At 41.0% G+C, this 14073-nt stretch overlaps 1 protein-coding gene across 1 annotated transcript in view; it reads left to right on the top strand.

Annotated features, from left to right (window-relative positions):
* The window catches only part of LOC134224604 (adenylate cyclase type 6), an 804830-nt gene that overhangs the window by 42052 nt on the left and 748705 nt on the right, over window positions 1–14073 (top strand). The window lies entirely within an intron of this gene.

Below are 14073 nucleotides of genomic sequence, written 5' to 3'. Positions count from 1 at the left end.
TGGCAATGACTGGTGCGTTCTCTTCGACTCCCACGGCTGCTCTCGAGGTTCTTCTCGACGTTGTCCCACTACACATACATCTCAAACAAGAAGCACTTTCTTGTACTTACCGATTATGGGTTCTCGGTTTCATGGAAGAGAATCCTGTTCACTTCGTTGTTACAACTCATGGTTGATTGGGACAGAACAGTCCTTGCTCCAAGTGATCTCACACTCGCTAGTAGTTTCCCTTATAGGACATTTTCAACACAATTCCCCTCGCGGGATGAGTGGACATCTGGCTATTCGGAGAGAAGTATGTCGGACAGCATTGTTTGTTATACTGACGGCTCCCTCTTCGAAGGTAGAGCGGGTGCAGGTGTCTACTCGCGTGAGCTAAGATTGGAACAGTCCCACTCACTGGGTAGACACTGCACTGTCTTTCAAGCGGAAATATTTGCCATTATGTGTGGAGTGCAATCCGCACTGCAAAAACACATAATGGGCAAAGTAATATACTTCTGTTCAGATAGTCAAGCAGCTATCAAAGCCCTCGCTTCGGCCAACTCAAGGTCGAAGTTAGTAATCGCATGTCGAACTCAAATAGAGGAACTGAATTCAGTTAATACATTGCACCTTATATGGGTACCTGGCCATTCTTCCATAGCTGGAAACGAATTGGCTGATGAGTTAGCTCGCACTGGAGCATCACAAGACTTTATTGGTCCTGAGCCAGCTATTCCAATATCTAAGTGTTGGGTGAAGCGTTTGATTAGCTCTTGGGCTTCCACTCAGCACAAACGGTATTGGAGTAGTTTGGATTCATGTCGACAAACAAAATTGTATATCCGAGAGCCATCTCCGGTAGTAGCTAACTATTTAGCTAATCTGTCTAAACAGAATTGCAGTGTCTTAGTCAAGGCCTTGACAGGTCACTGCCGACTCAACTATCACATGGCAAATATTCAACGTGTTGAATCCTTTGTCTGTGATGGTTGTGAATCCGATTATGGAACTTCTTATCATCTGATATGTAACTGCCCAGTTTATGCGCAACTGCGTTTCCAAATATTTGGTAAACACTTACTAAGTGAAATTGACTACAGAAACCTGAACCTTCAAAGTATTCTGTTGTTCATAACCCGTTGTGGTAAGGAGCTATGAGCTTTTGTACGTGTTGTATACATTGTATGCCCTCTTCAAGGGTACCTTTCCCAAACTTCCCATTTTTCTCCCATCCATATTCGTTTCCTTTTTGTTCACTTCCTTTTCCGTCAGGTGCGTGATGAGAAAGGCTGTGAAGGCGATGGCACAAATCTCCCGAATTGAGGTGAACGTGCCCCTGGAGCCGACGTTCTGATACCTGATACCTGATGTTCGTATTTTAGGTTACGCACTGGTTTGATGGGTAGAAACGTGAGTAGAGTATTTTCAATGCATGTATTTATATCCCATCCCATATGTTCCGGCCGGAGTCATCATATTGACCTGAAATAGAAACATAAACATGAATTGTAATAAGTAGTTATCAAATCGTGATCAAAGTGAAATATACTCCATCCAAATCGTTATTCCAGTGTTCTTATTCGAAACCGTGACTCTGCAGTCGTGAACCGTTACCGGTAGTAGTAAACCGTTGCCAGTGCCAGTGATTCCTAGCCAGTTCGGGACGAAAAGTAGTGTGAAAGGTCGACGCGAAAACATTTGGCGCTGTAGACAGGATGCCTTCGACATTCACCATGGAACAGGTAGTGCTGCGACGCTCCGCAGTGGAAGGAAAGTTGAAGCGGTCCACGACACGAGTGAGCAAGCTCAAAACGGACACGGTTTCCATCGACGAACTCAACGCTGAGCTCGATAACTTGCATCTTCTTTGGCAAGATTTTCGAGACCTGCAAAGCTCCATTCTCGGCCTCTGTGAGGACGCTGGGGCCATCAAAAACCACCTGGATTCTGAAGCCGAGCTCGAAAAGCGGTATATCCTTCTAAAAGCCACCATCACGCAGTTTATACGTGTGACCGCTAATCGAGACAATCTGCCGGGATCATCGCCAGGAGTTTCAAATTCGGTTGCCAGCCCGGGACCGAATGCTACGCTAGTTCCCCCCGAGCTACACCTTCCGAAGGGAATCCTCCCTACCTTTTCGGGAGACTACGGAGAGTGGAATTCCTTCTACGATCTGTTCGTCAGCTCCGTGCACAACAATCCGCGACTGACGAACGCACAAAGGCTGTTCTACCTGAAAACGTACACTACGGGAAGAGCAGCCGCCCTCTTGAAGTACATCAAGGTTGAAGATAATGCCTACGCTGGAGCCTTGGACATTCTGAAAAAGCGCTTCGATCGGAAAGACCAGATCGTTAATCATCATATTCAACGGTTCTGCGAAATTCCGAGCACCGTTATTCCTTTGGTGAACGGCCTACGCAAACTTCACGAAACGGCCGACGACGTCAAGCGGGCATTGCAAGCGATTGAACGTGTAGATCGAGACTGCTGGTTAATTTACCTTCTCCTGGCTAAGGTAGATTCCGAAACCCGACAGCAGTGGTCGGATAAGATCGCTTCAAAGCAGACGCCTCCTAAGCTGGAGGAATTTCTGGAGTTTCTCGAGCAACGAACCTATTCGTTGGAAACGGCTCAAACTCCGACCTCAAAGACAACGCTGAAGCATTCCGCTAAGCCGCAACCGCGGAGCTCAAGCTTCGTCAGCACCCACGAAGAACCGAAGACTCCCACAAAGTGCTCCGTCTGCAACGAAGGCCCGCACAGGTTGTACTATTGCAAACGTTTCCAAGAAATCCCGGTTGCTGAACGGATTCGTTTGGTAAACCAGCTAGGCCTTTGCAAGAATTGCCTCTGTGCGTCCCACGGCAAAAACTCCTGAACTGCTGGAGACTGTCGTAAGTGCAAAAAACGACATCACACTCTTCTCCATGAAGGACCACCGCTGGGATCTATCCCGCCACAGGGCAGTCAGCTATCATTCGGAGTCACCAGTCAACTCTCGTACAACGATTGTTTTACCTCTGTGTTTCTTGCCACCGCCGTCGTCGTTCTTGTCGACGCAAATGGTCAACAATTCACCACCCGTGCTCTATTAGACTCTGCGTCGCAAGCTAACTTCATCACGGCAAATCTCTCGAAGAAGCTGGGGTTGAAACCACATCGAAAAAACTTGCCGCTCAAAGGAATTTCCGGACTGATGACCAAGATCACCGAAGCCCTCAGGGTAGACCTGAAATCACGAATTTCCGAATACAACATCCGAATCGACTGTGCGGTACTATCAAAGATTTCGGATCCTATTCCGCACCAATTTGCCGACATTTCAGACTGGCATCGAGAACAGTCATTAAGCAAGCTAGTTGCAAAATTCTGGGAGATGGAAGATTTTAAACCAAGCAAGCACCTGACGAAGGAGGAGAAGTTTTGCGAAGAGCATTACAAGCAGACTACAGTCCGTGACGCAACCGGACGATATGTGGTAAGGCTTCCTTTTAAACAAGATCCAGCGACAATCGGGGAAACCGGTTACGCCGTATTGGCGCAATTCACTTCGATGCAACGGCAGTTACAGAGGGATCCGGAGAAATACGGTCTGTACCATAAATACATGGAAGCTTTCCTGGCATCCAACCACATTTCAAGGATTCCCCCGGATCCAAATCATCCGAAAATCATCTACGTGGCACACCATGGAGTCACCAAGGCAGACAGCAGCACTACGAAGCTTCGTGTAGTGGTCAACGCAGCCCAAAAATCATCCAATGGTCTGTCACTCAACGATCTGCTGGCAACCGGTCCCATCGTGCAGGACACACTTTACAACCTGCTGCCCAAGCAACACCACTTGTTTCTCAGTGAGTACCAATAACTGTGGTGTGACTTACTAAAGATCTAAATTATGTACAACACGTCGTATTTGGAACTCCTTTGTGACACAAAAAGCGCTAGAGGTGGAGTCTATTTGCAACATCTTGCGGCTACAATGAAAATAAAAACACAAAAACCAACCGGGATTCGAACCATGGACCTTGAGATTTGTTACCTTTTACTATAACCATCACACCATCAATTCTATTTAAAAACTCTGCTACAAGTGCACTATATAAACCACAAAGTCATTTGTAACTTCATTGTACCTTATAGGAAACATGCAAAGGACTGTCAAAAATAAAATATTGCTCAGCTGAGCTCAAAGTGTATTGCAACATATAAGGAACATTGTTGTGACAAAAATGAACCGAAGTGTTATTAATTCTGCAACTTATCTGTTTTGTTCCTGATATGAAACACATTGAATTCCAAATCACCCAAGAAGTCAGATGCGTGGCATATTGCAACGCCACTTAAACGGAAATGAAACATTATATGTTTCTGAAACTGGAAAGTGACTCGATGTATTGCCAATATCTTCAATGCAATTAATTAGCAACAAACAGCTATTTCAAAAATGTTGCGCGTGCTGCTTGGGTGATCAACTTCCCTTTGCATGCCGTTGTGATTACGGGAGACATTGAGAAGATGTATCTGCAGATACGTGTAACCGAGGACGATAGCAAGCTCATCCGAATGCTGTGGCAGGAGCCAGGACAACCGCTGGCGGAATACGGAGTCAACACCGTCACCTTTGGAATGTCTTGTGCGCCATATCTAGCTACCAGAACATTAAACCAGCTAGCAGAGGACGAAGGCCATGAGTTTCCGCTAGCAAAGGAAGCGATCGAAGACTTTTACGTCGACGATCTACTTTCCGGTGCTGCCACACGCGAAGAAGCGATCGAAAAGCGTCGTCAACTATCCGCCATGCTGCAACGAGGAGGTTTCGTCATTCGAAAATGGGCCTCCAACGACAAGGAAGTGCTGGCGGAGATACCGCCAGAAGACCAGTTTTCAAGGGCACACCATTCGAAACGGAAGCAACGCACAACTGTCATTTTTATTTTATCAGCTTTGCTGCGTCGCAGCATGCGTGCACACCAAGCACACCAAGCACCAACACCAACCGCTCGTGATGAAGAAAGCGTCAACAGTGAAGTCAGGAAGCAGTCACCTATCCTAGCTTACCTCATGACCAGCAGCGACGTCATCTAGGACCTGATAAACAAATATTCGTCCTACGCAAAATTGATAAGAGTGCTGGCGTGGGTCATTCGATTCGGTGAAAATTCTCAACTAGATCGCAGTCAACGTACCTCCGGACCCCTATCAGTCATCGAATTGCGCGCTTCAAGAAACCTGCTGATTCGGTACACTCAACATCAAGCATACGCAGAGGAAATCTCCGCTCTTGAGAAAGGTCAACCGTTACCCCAACGAAGCAAGCTTCTAAATCTCAATCCGTTCATGGATAGTAGCCTGCTCAGGGTGGGCGGCAGGCTCGCCAGAGCCAACCTCGAGTACTCTGCAAAGCATCCTAGCTAATAGTAGGTTAGCAACTCTAATATTTCAGTTCGAACACGGCCGGAATCATCATTTAGGACCGACTGCTTTGCTAACAGCCGTAAGAGAAACGTTTTGGGTTCCTCAAGGGAGAAACTTAGCTCGAAACACCGTCTGGAAGTGCTGGAAGTGGAAGATTCATATATCACAATTTCCTTGAGCCCAGATTAATAAATTCCATAATAAAGATATTCTAAGTTGTTGAAAACATGGGCCAATCTGACTCCTGTTTGACCAATTATCACCCCCGATGACGGTACATAAATCATAGTTTTGCTTTGTATTGTTCTAAATACAATGGCTTTTCAATTTTAACTAATATTGTAATTTCGACCTTCTGTCCTTTCGACATTTTGTCCTTTCGATCTGAGAGAGAAAAGCCAGCTCACTGACAGATCGTTTATTTACTATGTCTTCTTCTTCTTTATTTGTATGGAAACCGTGGAAGCTCAACAAATCAAAGTAACATTTCATAACGTCGAAAGCAACATTTTTCACTCCAATAAAAACATGTTCAAATTAGCTGATTTTAATGGTTATGACCTTCCTAATGTGGAACAAAACCGTTTTCTCATAATACGGGATCATTCATATGGATAATTACGGGTTCAAATCACTGTAGTAGATATAAGAAAAGTTGCGAACATAAATCGCCAAATAAATAATTTTGGTTACGACCATTTGAAGTTGCATCACAGTGTTTACTTTTTCGGTTCGCAGTGACTGGATCGCGGTGACATTAGGATGAACGTAAATAAAGCGAGCTGTCTTCTCTCTCTCAGCTTTCGATCTTTTGTCCGTTCGACCTTTTGTCCCGTCGACCTTTTGTCCCGTCGACCTATTGTCCCTTCGACCCTTTGTTCATTCGACCTTTTGTTCTTCGACCTTTTTCATAGATTCCCCCTAACGTCGCCATCTTAGTCGAATCAATTAAGAAATATTATTATTGACCTGAGTTTTATTCACCGTTCCGGTTTTGTATCCAGCATCACTTGGTCAAGCTTTTCATTTAGTGAGCTCCAGAAAAATGTATGCCAAATGTCCGTTATGCCGTGACTTCATAGTCGACATACATTGGAACTACCCGGATAAAAAATATCATTAAAATATCATAAATTTTATTGTTACAACACCATTTAAAACATAATTTTTACCATTGAATATAATGGAATTTTGACAATAAAATCACAAGAGAAATAATGGTTTTCCACGATAAAATGAATGGTAAATGGGACTTTTACAATTAAAAAGGGGGGTTGTTATGTATCTTTACAATAAAAAAATCGAAAATTTTCCATACAAAATTCGGAGCAAAACAATTGATTTTACGGTTCTTCAATGGGATGATTTCGAGCGACAAAACAATAGAAAACATTGTGTTTTAAATGTTTTCAATTACTGTTTCTATTGTTTTACAATAGGAATACAACAGGATTTAGAATACATTATACTCCAATATTTCAATAAAAATACAATACAATTAATTGTTTTACATATCATTTTATTTTCCTCCGGTTGTTTAGCATATCTTTAGATGAATCCAGCGCACTACTTCCAAAGTTAAGTGGGTTGCCTGTATCTGGAGAAAAATCCATCTTCGGTTTAAAAAGTTAGTACACTTTTTTGTTCCGAATAGATATAAACCTGTGAAAAATGTAAATTATAAAAGAATGTCATTTTTATTAGAAAAAATACGTCGAGAAGAAAATAAAAAATTACCTGCATCAGTTCTTATTATATCTCGTTGGTGAGATTGGCCAATGGTAGCCACTGAACGATCTTCAATCGGTGACCAGCAAGCAGCAGTATTTTATTTATCATAATCTTCATTTCTGTAAAGGAACAAGGATACATGTTACCAGGCATGTCATCAGGTACTATGATGATAAAATTTTCATTTATTTTTTGTTCGGGATGAACCACTGCGTTCATTATGTACATTGAACTTTTGTAGTATAAGATTACGATTACCGGTGGTGAGTATTAGCCGTTTGTCAGCGCAGTATCATTACTTGACACTTTACCAGTCGCTACTAAACGCGCTGCTAAAACAGTAGCGCAGCTGACAGGTGACCAAATTGACCAAATAACAGCGCTACTATTTGATGAACTATCAAACGTCGAACGTCACCGATACGGAATGCAGCCACCGAAATGATAACCGAAAATACTGAAAATAGTGACCGATGCGAAAAAGAGTGACTAATCTAAAATGACAGTACAGTGAGAGTGATCAAAATACTCGCGCCCAGTAATGATGCTCTAACGCGCTTCAACACTTTAGATACTCATCACGGTACAGAAGCCATAGTGATCTACCGCTTTCCCAGCAGCAGAAACTGCAATGAAAAAAACACTTTCTGCCTGCACCATACACCTGCTTCATTATTTTCAACTAATTATAAACAAAACTGTACACAGTCAAATGAATCCAGCCATTCTCCGAGTAAATTATAAGCAAAAGTTTTTGTTCCCTTTCATTTTTTTGAAATCAAATTTTTATTGCAAAACATTTCTAGACCTGCAACAAGACTTGCAATATGAAAATATATACTTGAGAACCGGTATAACATTTTTATTTATTTAATAAACAAAGCTATTGAAATTTTATTGTTTTCAATTGTTATTTCATCAATATAATAAATCCATGAAATATTCCAAAATTATATTGCGCTTTTTGCACTTTATAAGAGTTCTGCGAGATTTTTTTTCTCACAGTCATCTTTTTCTCACACTCAATACACTCAAAAAAGTTTGATTTTCCGTGCATAATATTTGTGTGTGAGTGCTCAATCTGAAAACAAATACACACTTAATTTATTTCGCCGAAGCCGGCAAAATAAATTGCCGAGAATCCAACAGCTGATATCTCGGTAAAAATCTCGGTGAAAGTTAAAATTACCGATCGGTCGTTAAATGTTCAACACCACCCAGCTGTCAAAATTTGCCGTTTCGTTCGGTAATGTGCTGCCGAATTGATCGGTAATGTTCTTTGCCGAAATTCAGTTAATTATTATTTTTATTCATTTTCAGATGAACCAAAACAAATATCAAACGCGTCAATAATATGAAAGTAGGATTTATTGCAGATTGTATTTTTGGTGTTGTACAAATAACTAATTGAATGCAAAAAAGTGCATGAGATTCCTATGCGCTCTGGCAGCCGTCTATTCAAATTCAAACTGAATGAATGGATTAATTAGTTAACTCTTCTGTAAACGTTGTGGCTGGAACCGGAATACTGCCCAAATAGTTATTCCCCTATACAGGTTCCTAATTTCTTCAACGATGTTCATCATGCTTATGCTGGCTTCTTCGCGCGGGGAGTCCATTTTTCTTGGTGTGTTTGAAGCAAATTTTCGCTGTGATTACAGCTGGAGCTGGAATCAAATACGTATGTTTCATTACATTCAATGTTGAAGTTAACGTAAAATGTAGTGTTAATATTCAACAGATTTGAAATAAGATTGAATGCTTACCAAAAAAGCAAAGATGAGGTTTTTATTTTCCAATTACTTTTTGTTTCTTCACAAGTTTTTAAACAGCGATTGAGCACGCTAGAGGTAATGTGTTTGACAGATGGGTTTGCCGAAACTCGGTGAAATAACGAACTACCGATCACTATGGCAAACTTGACTGCCGATTTTCAGTAACTTGTGCAAACGTCATATTTATTAACGAGATATCAGTTAAAATAAGCTTTACTGATCATGTTCGTCAATTTATTTTACCGAGAATAAAATTGTCGATTTAGTGTGTAGACGTCAAATCTTGGCGGGAATAGACTAACGCAAAATGAACTCCCCCAAGAAATTATGACGTTTGAGCGAGTCGCATAATGAACGCAAAATGAACTTTTGTTCGAGAAAACGACCCGCTCAAATGTCAAAATCCATCGGGTGAGTGAATTCGATGAACCCCTGCATAAGTCTATCGATTTAGTGTACACGCTTACATGTGACTAACGAGTAATGGGTTATATTTGGGTAAATTTCAGTAACAAAAATCGATCAACCCGAAATGAGAGTGAGTGTGAGAAAAATTAGCGGGCAAATCACAATCTACACAGAACTCTTCAAATTGGTGAAATCGGCAATATTAATTCAATAACATTAGACGGATTTCCAGATCATCCAAATCGAATACTTTTAAAAATTGTTTAGTTTTTGGATGAGCAATACTAAACATAAGCGAACAATAAAAATATAATAGAATATATCGGAAACATTTAAATATATTGTGATTTTAATGTACGTACAATAAAGATCTTTTACAACCGTGAACATTTTACAATAAGCATACAATAGTTTGTATTGTTTGCCACACAATCTATTGTATTTCAATGGGTTATGTAATACAAGTTACTGTAAATTTTTATCCGGGTAACTTACCAAATACATCCTTTTCTGGATATCTTTGTGCGGGGTTCGGTTTACAAATTGGGGGCTACCTTGGACGTTTTGAAACAAAAATTATGACGCAAATAGCTTACAAATGTTTATACTCACAGTTTTTGATGATTAAGGACACTCCTCACGAAATACAAATTTAAAAGTACTCGCGCTTTCAAGATCACACCCCTCGATGTGATATTGTGTATCCGGAATAAATTTATACCGCTTTTTATACCGAAGTTGGATTTTTCTCCAGATACAGACAACTTTCCCAACTTCGGAAGTAGTGCGCTGGATTCGCCTAAAGATGCGCTAAACAACGCATCAATTAGTTTGACAAATAAAACTTCGGAAGAAAGTTCGGTTCGGAAGTCCCGACTTCCGAATTCTAACTTGGTGCTACGCCGACAATAGCACAACTGTCATGCTGCATGTACACGGTAGAAATAAACTACCCAATAGTGAGTTTAATTCACCCAACCTTGAACATCCGTACGGGAAGCCAAAATTGAGTAAGTAGGGTCGAAGTAGTTTGCCTTTACTCCCATGTTAAAAAAGTACCCAACGGAAAATTTATTGACCCAAATTTAAGTTTAATTCACTCAATTTCGACCTCAGGTAATAAAACTCAAAATTGGCTTCCCGTATTGAACTGGCGTCGTTGGATTGTTTGGCTCTTTTGTTTTGACAACAAAAGAAAGAGTGGATGAAAGAGAAGAGAAAAATAACTCAAAAGTAAGTTTAAAAATACTCAATTTTGGGTACTTTTTTTCTTCCGTGTAGGGATCCTATTATAGGATCCCTAGCTGCATGCTGCGACACAGCAAAGCTGAAATAATAAAAATCTTTAGTTGTGCATTGCTTCAAAACGCGAGCACCTTAAAGGGTGGGTGGTATGGACTTCTTAAGTACTGTGCAAATAGATAGGACAAGTAGCAGTCAAGGAATGATTTTGCTGCTGACATTCCTTGAACAGTACGGAGCTGGCAAGGAAAATGAATAATTTGGGAATAGCAGGCGGATTGTTATGAAGAAAACACAAACCGTCATCTTTCCTTGCGAAATAATGCACTGATACATTATTCCGCAAGTAAAGTGACGTTTAGTTTTGTTCATATAGTTTTTGTTTTTGTTCGATAATTATTACAGATTATAGATAGTGGAACATATAGATGAGCGAAGATAAATCCTCTGTCTCCAAACGAACTGTCAAACGTGTCTCCAAACGAGCATGACGTCACGATTTCAATGGAAACGTTAAGGGCTGTGACGTCATTTGCACGTGCGCACGGGCAAAAAAATCGACTCAGCCATGCTTTCGCTCATCTATAGATTCTACTATCTATATTACAGATCTCCTATTTTCAGATTGTTGTGATCTCCAGATGTACTGCTACAGATGAAAGGAAGTGTTGCGCATGACCGTGTTCCTGGAAGAGGATAAATCAATTATTTGTAGGCCGTTTGCGTTTGTTAGTCGGTGGAGCTGAACTTTTCAATGCTTGGATTAATCCCTTTCTCCTGGCCAACCTGAGTATCGTGTGATGATTTTCATGGGGCAGCTTGAGCATCTGTATGCGTGTACATATATTGGCTGGTAATCATCAGTGCTTCCGGACTGTGTATGCGTCACTGCATTTTTTTATCATCACTATGATAGCTATTCCCAAATCGTGTGTTTTGTTGCAGATCTGGTGGATGTAAGGCTACCTCTAAATGTTCGCATCATTAACCACTTCCAACACACCTCCTGCAATGTTACTAGTAGCTATATATATGTATAGCTATATCGAATCGGCGGTCCTTTAGTACATCGGCAATTATGGCTAGCAGGGCTTTAACACCTACTCCTGAATTTCCTGCAAAGAACTTGGAAGATTTTCATGCCGACTTTAACAAGGCGAACAGGCGCTCGATCAGATTTGCACCTTCGGAAAGTTCCAAATTTTTCAGCAGGGTTGATTATCTGAGTTGCATCCAGTAAGGTCTATTTGATTATTTCAAGTATGAACACAAAGTATGAATGGTATGCCATGCTCAGCATTTAGCCTGCCAAAAATGCCAATTATTACCACCATAAAAGAAGACCCATCCAATGCCGTACCACGCCGCCGCCAACTGCAAAAATGAATCGACTCGACACCGTAATACAACTGACCACGCCGCCTATCCTTTAACCACGCCGATGCCTATTGAAGGACCGTTAAAGTAGAAAGTTCATAGGTTTCATTAGTTTTTTTTTTGAAGAGAAACTCGGGAGAGTTTCTGGAAGAATTTTTAGGGTTATTTCTTTAGAAGATTCCGGGGAAATTTCCCGCAATTCTGTGGATTTCTGGTATCGATTTCAAAAAATTAGTGGAAATTGCCGGGAGAATTTCTTAAATAGTTTCCTGAGAAGTTTCCAGGTGGTTTCTAGAGGAAATTCCCTGCGAAGTTTCCCCAAGAATTCCTCTAAAAGCTCTTCTAGAAATTTCTCAGGAAGTCCTTTCAGGAATTCCTCGAAAAGTTACACCAGGAACTCTCCGTTCTACAGGAATTCTTCCAGAAATTACTTCGTAAGTTCCTTAAAGAATTTCTCCGGAATTTTCCCGAACAATGCGACTTTTTGGATCAGTTCTTCCAGGAATTCATCAAAAAGTTCCTCCTCAAATTCCTCGGGAAATTTATCCGTACATTTGTATAGGAATTTCTCTGGAAGTTCCTCCAAAAACTCCTGGAGGAACTTCCAGAGCAATTCCCGGAGGAACTTCCGGAGAAATTCCCGGAGGAATTTCCAGAGGAACCCCGGAGGAACTTCCGGAGGAATTCCCGGAGGGTTTCCTGAGGATTTCCCGAGAAATTTCCTCGGGAAATTTATCCGTAAATTTGTATAGGAATTTCTCTGGAAGTTCCACCAGTAGTTTCTTCAAGAATTTCCCTGAAAGTTCCTTGCTTTGCAGGATTTCTTGTGGATATTGTTCAGGATATTTCTCCGGAAATCTCTCAGGTAACTCTTTCGGAAGTTCGTCACGGAATTCCTCCGGAAATTTTGTAGGGAGTTGCTCTTCCATGAACTATTTCGAATTACTGGACGAACTATACTAGGAACTCTTGGAGGAACTCCTAAGGTCTGAGGAAAGCTCTCTCGCGCTAGAGCGCTCTTTTCGTAATAAAATGTCTATAACTCGGTACTGGGAACGAATTTCGCTTATACCAACTGACAATCTCTTTTAAATTTATCAAGGAATGCTCCTAGGAAATTTCATGGACCTACTATTTCCTAAATTTGAATTAAGCACTATATACTGAAGTATTGTATAACGGAAATTTTCCCTTCTCATTACCTCTCTCCGATGATTTGAGGCATAAAGGAACCGAATTTCGCAAAACACAAATGACAAATGTTTTGAAATTTCCCAACAATTATTTTGCTGTAATGAAAGTATGTGACCGCATTAAATATTGAACCAAGTCAACAAAGTCTTAAGACAAAAACCCTAATTAATCCACCTAGCGGTGTTGGTGCCTTTCTCGTGCAAAAAAATACAAAAAAATATGAGTGATTGTTTTTTAGCGTGTTGCGCAAAGAAAATAGTATTTTGGCCATAACTTCTGATCCCATAGTCCAATCTGGCCAATTTTCAATAGCAAACAATGGGACAGGATTCTCAGTCGAATGGAACTTGTTGCGAGTAATTCGGCCAATGCTAAGTTCCAAAAAGTGTGTCTACAAAATTTTGTACACATACACACACACACACACATACATACATACATACACACATAACAGACATCACCACAGTTCATCGAGCTGAGTCGAATGGTATATAACACTATGGGTCTCCAAGCCTTCTACCAAAAGTTTGGATTTGCAGCAATCATATAGCCTTTACGTATACTTAGTATACGAGAAAGGCAAAAAATACATATAAGACAAATAAGACAAATAAGACAATTAAGACAATTAAGACAAATATGACAAATAAGAAAAATATAACAAATAATTCCGGGAGGATTTCATGGAGGAACTACAGGAAGAATTCGTGGAGGAATACCTGGAGGAATTCTTGGAGAAACTTTCGGAGAAATTCCTGGAGGAGCTTCCGCAAGAACTTCTGGCGGAATTCCCTGAGAAGCTTCCGGAAGAATTTCTGGAGGAACTTCCGGTGGAACTCCCGGAAAGAACCTCTGGTGGAATTACCGGATGAGCTTCCGGAGGAATCCCCAGAGGAACTTCCAAAGAATTCCTGGAGGAACTTCCGGGGATTTTCCGGA

This window comes from Armigeres subalbatus, chromosome 3, assembly GCF_024139115.2.
Source record: "Armigeres subalbatus isolate Guangzhou_Male chromosome 3, GZ_Asu_2, whole genome shotgun sequence".
Taxonomy (NCBI): domain Eukaryota; kingdom Metazoa; phylum Arthropoda; class Insecta; order Diptera; family Culicidae; genus Armigeres; species Armigeres subalbatus.
The sequence above is the reverse complement of the archived record's forward strand: the minus strand, read 5'-3'. Positions and strand labels throughout refer to the sequence as shown.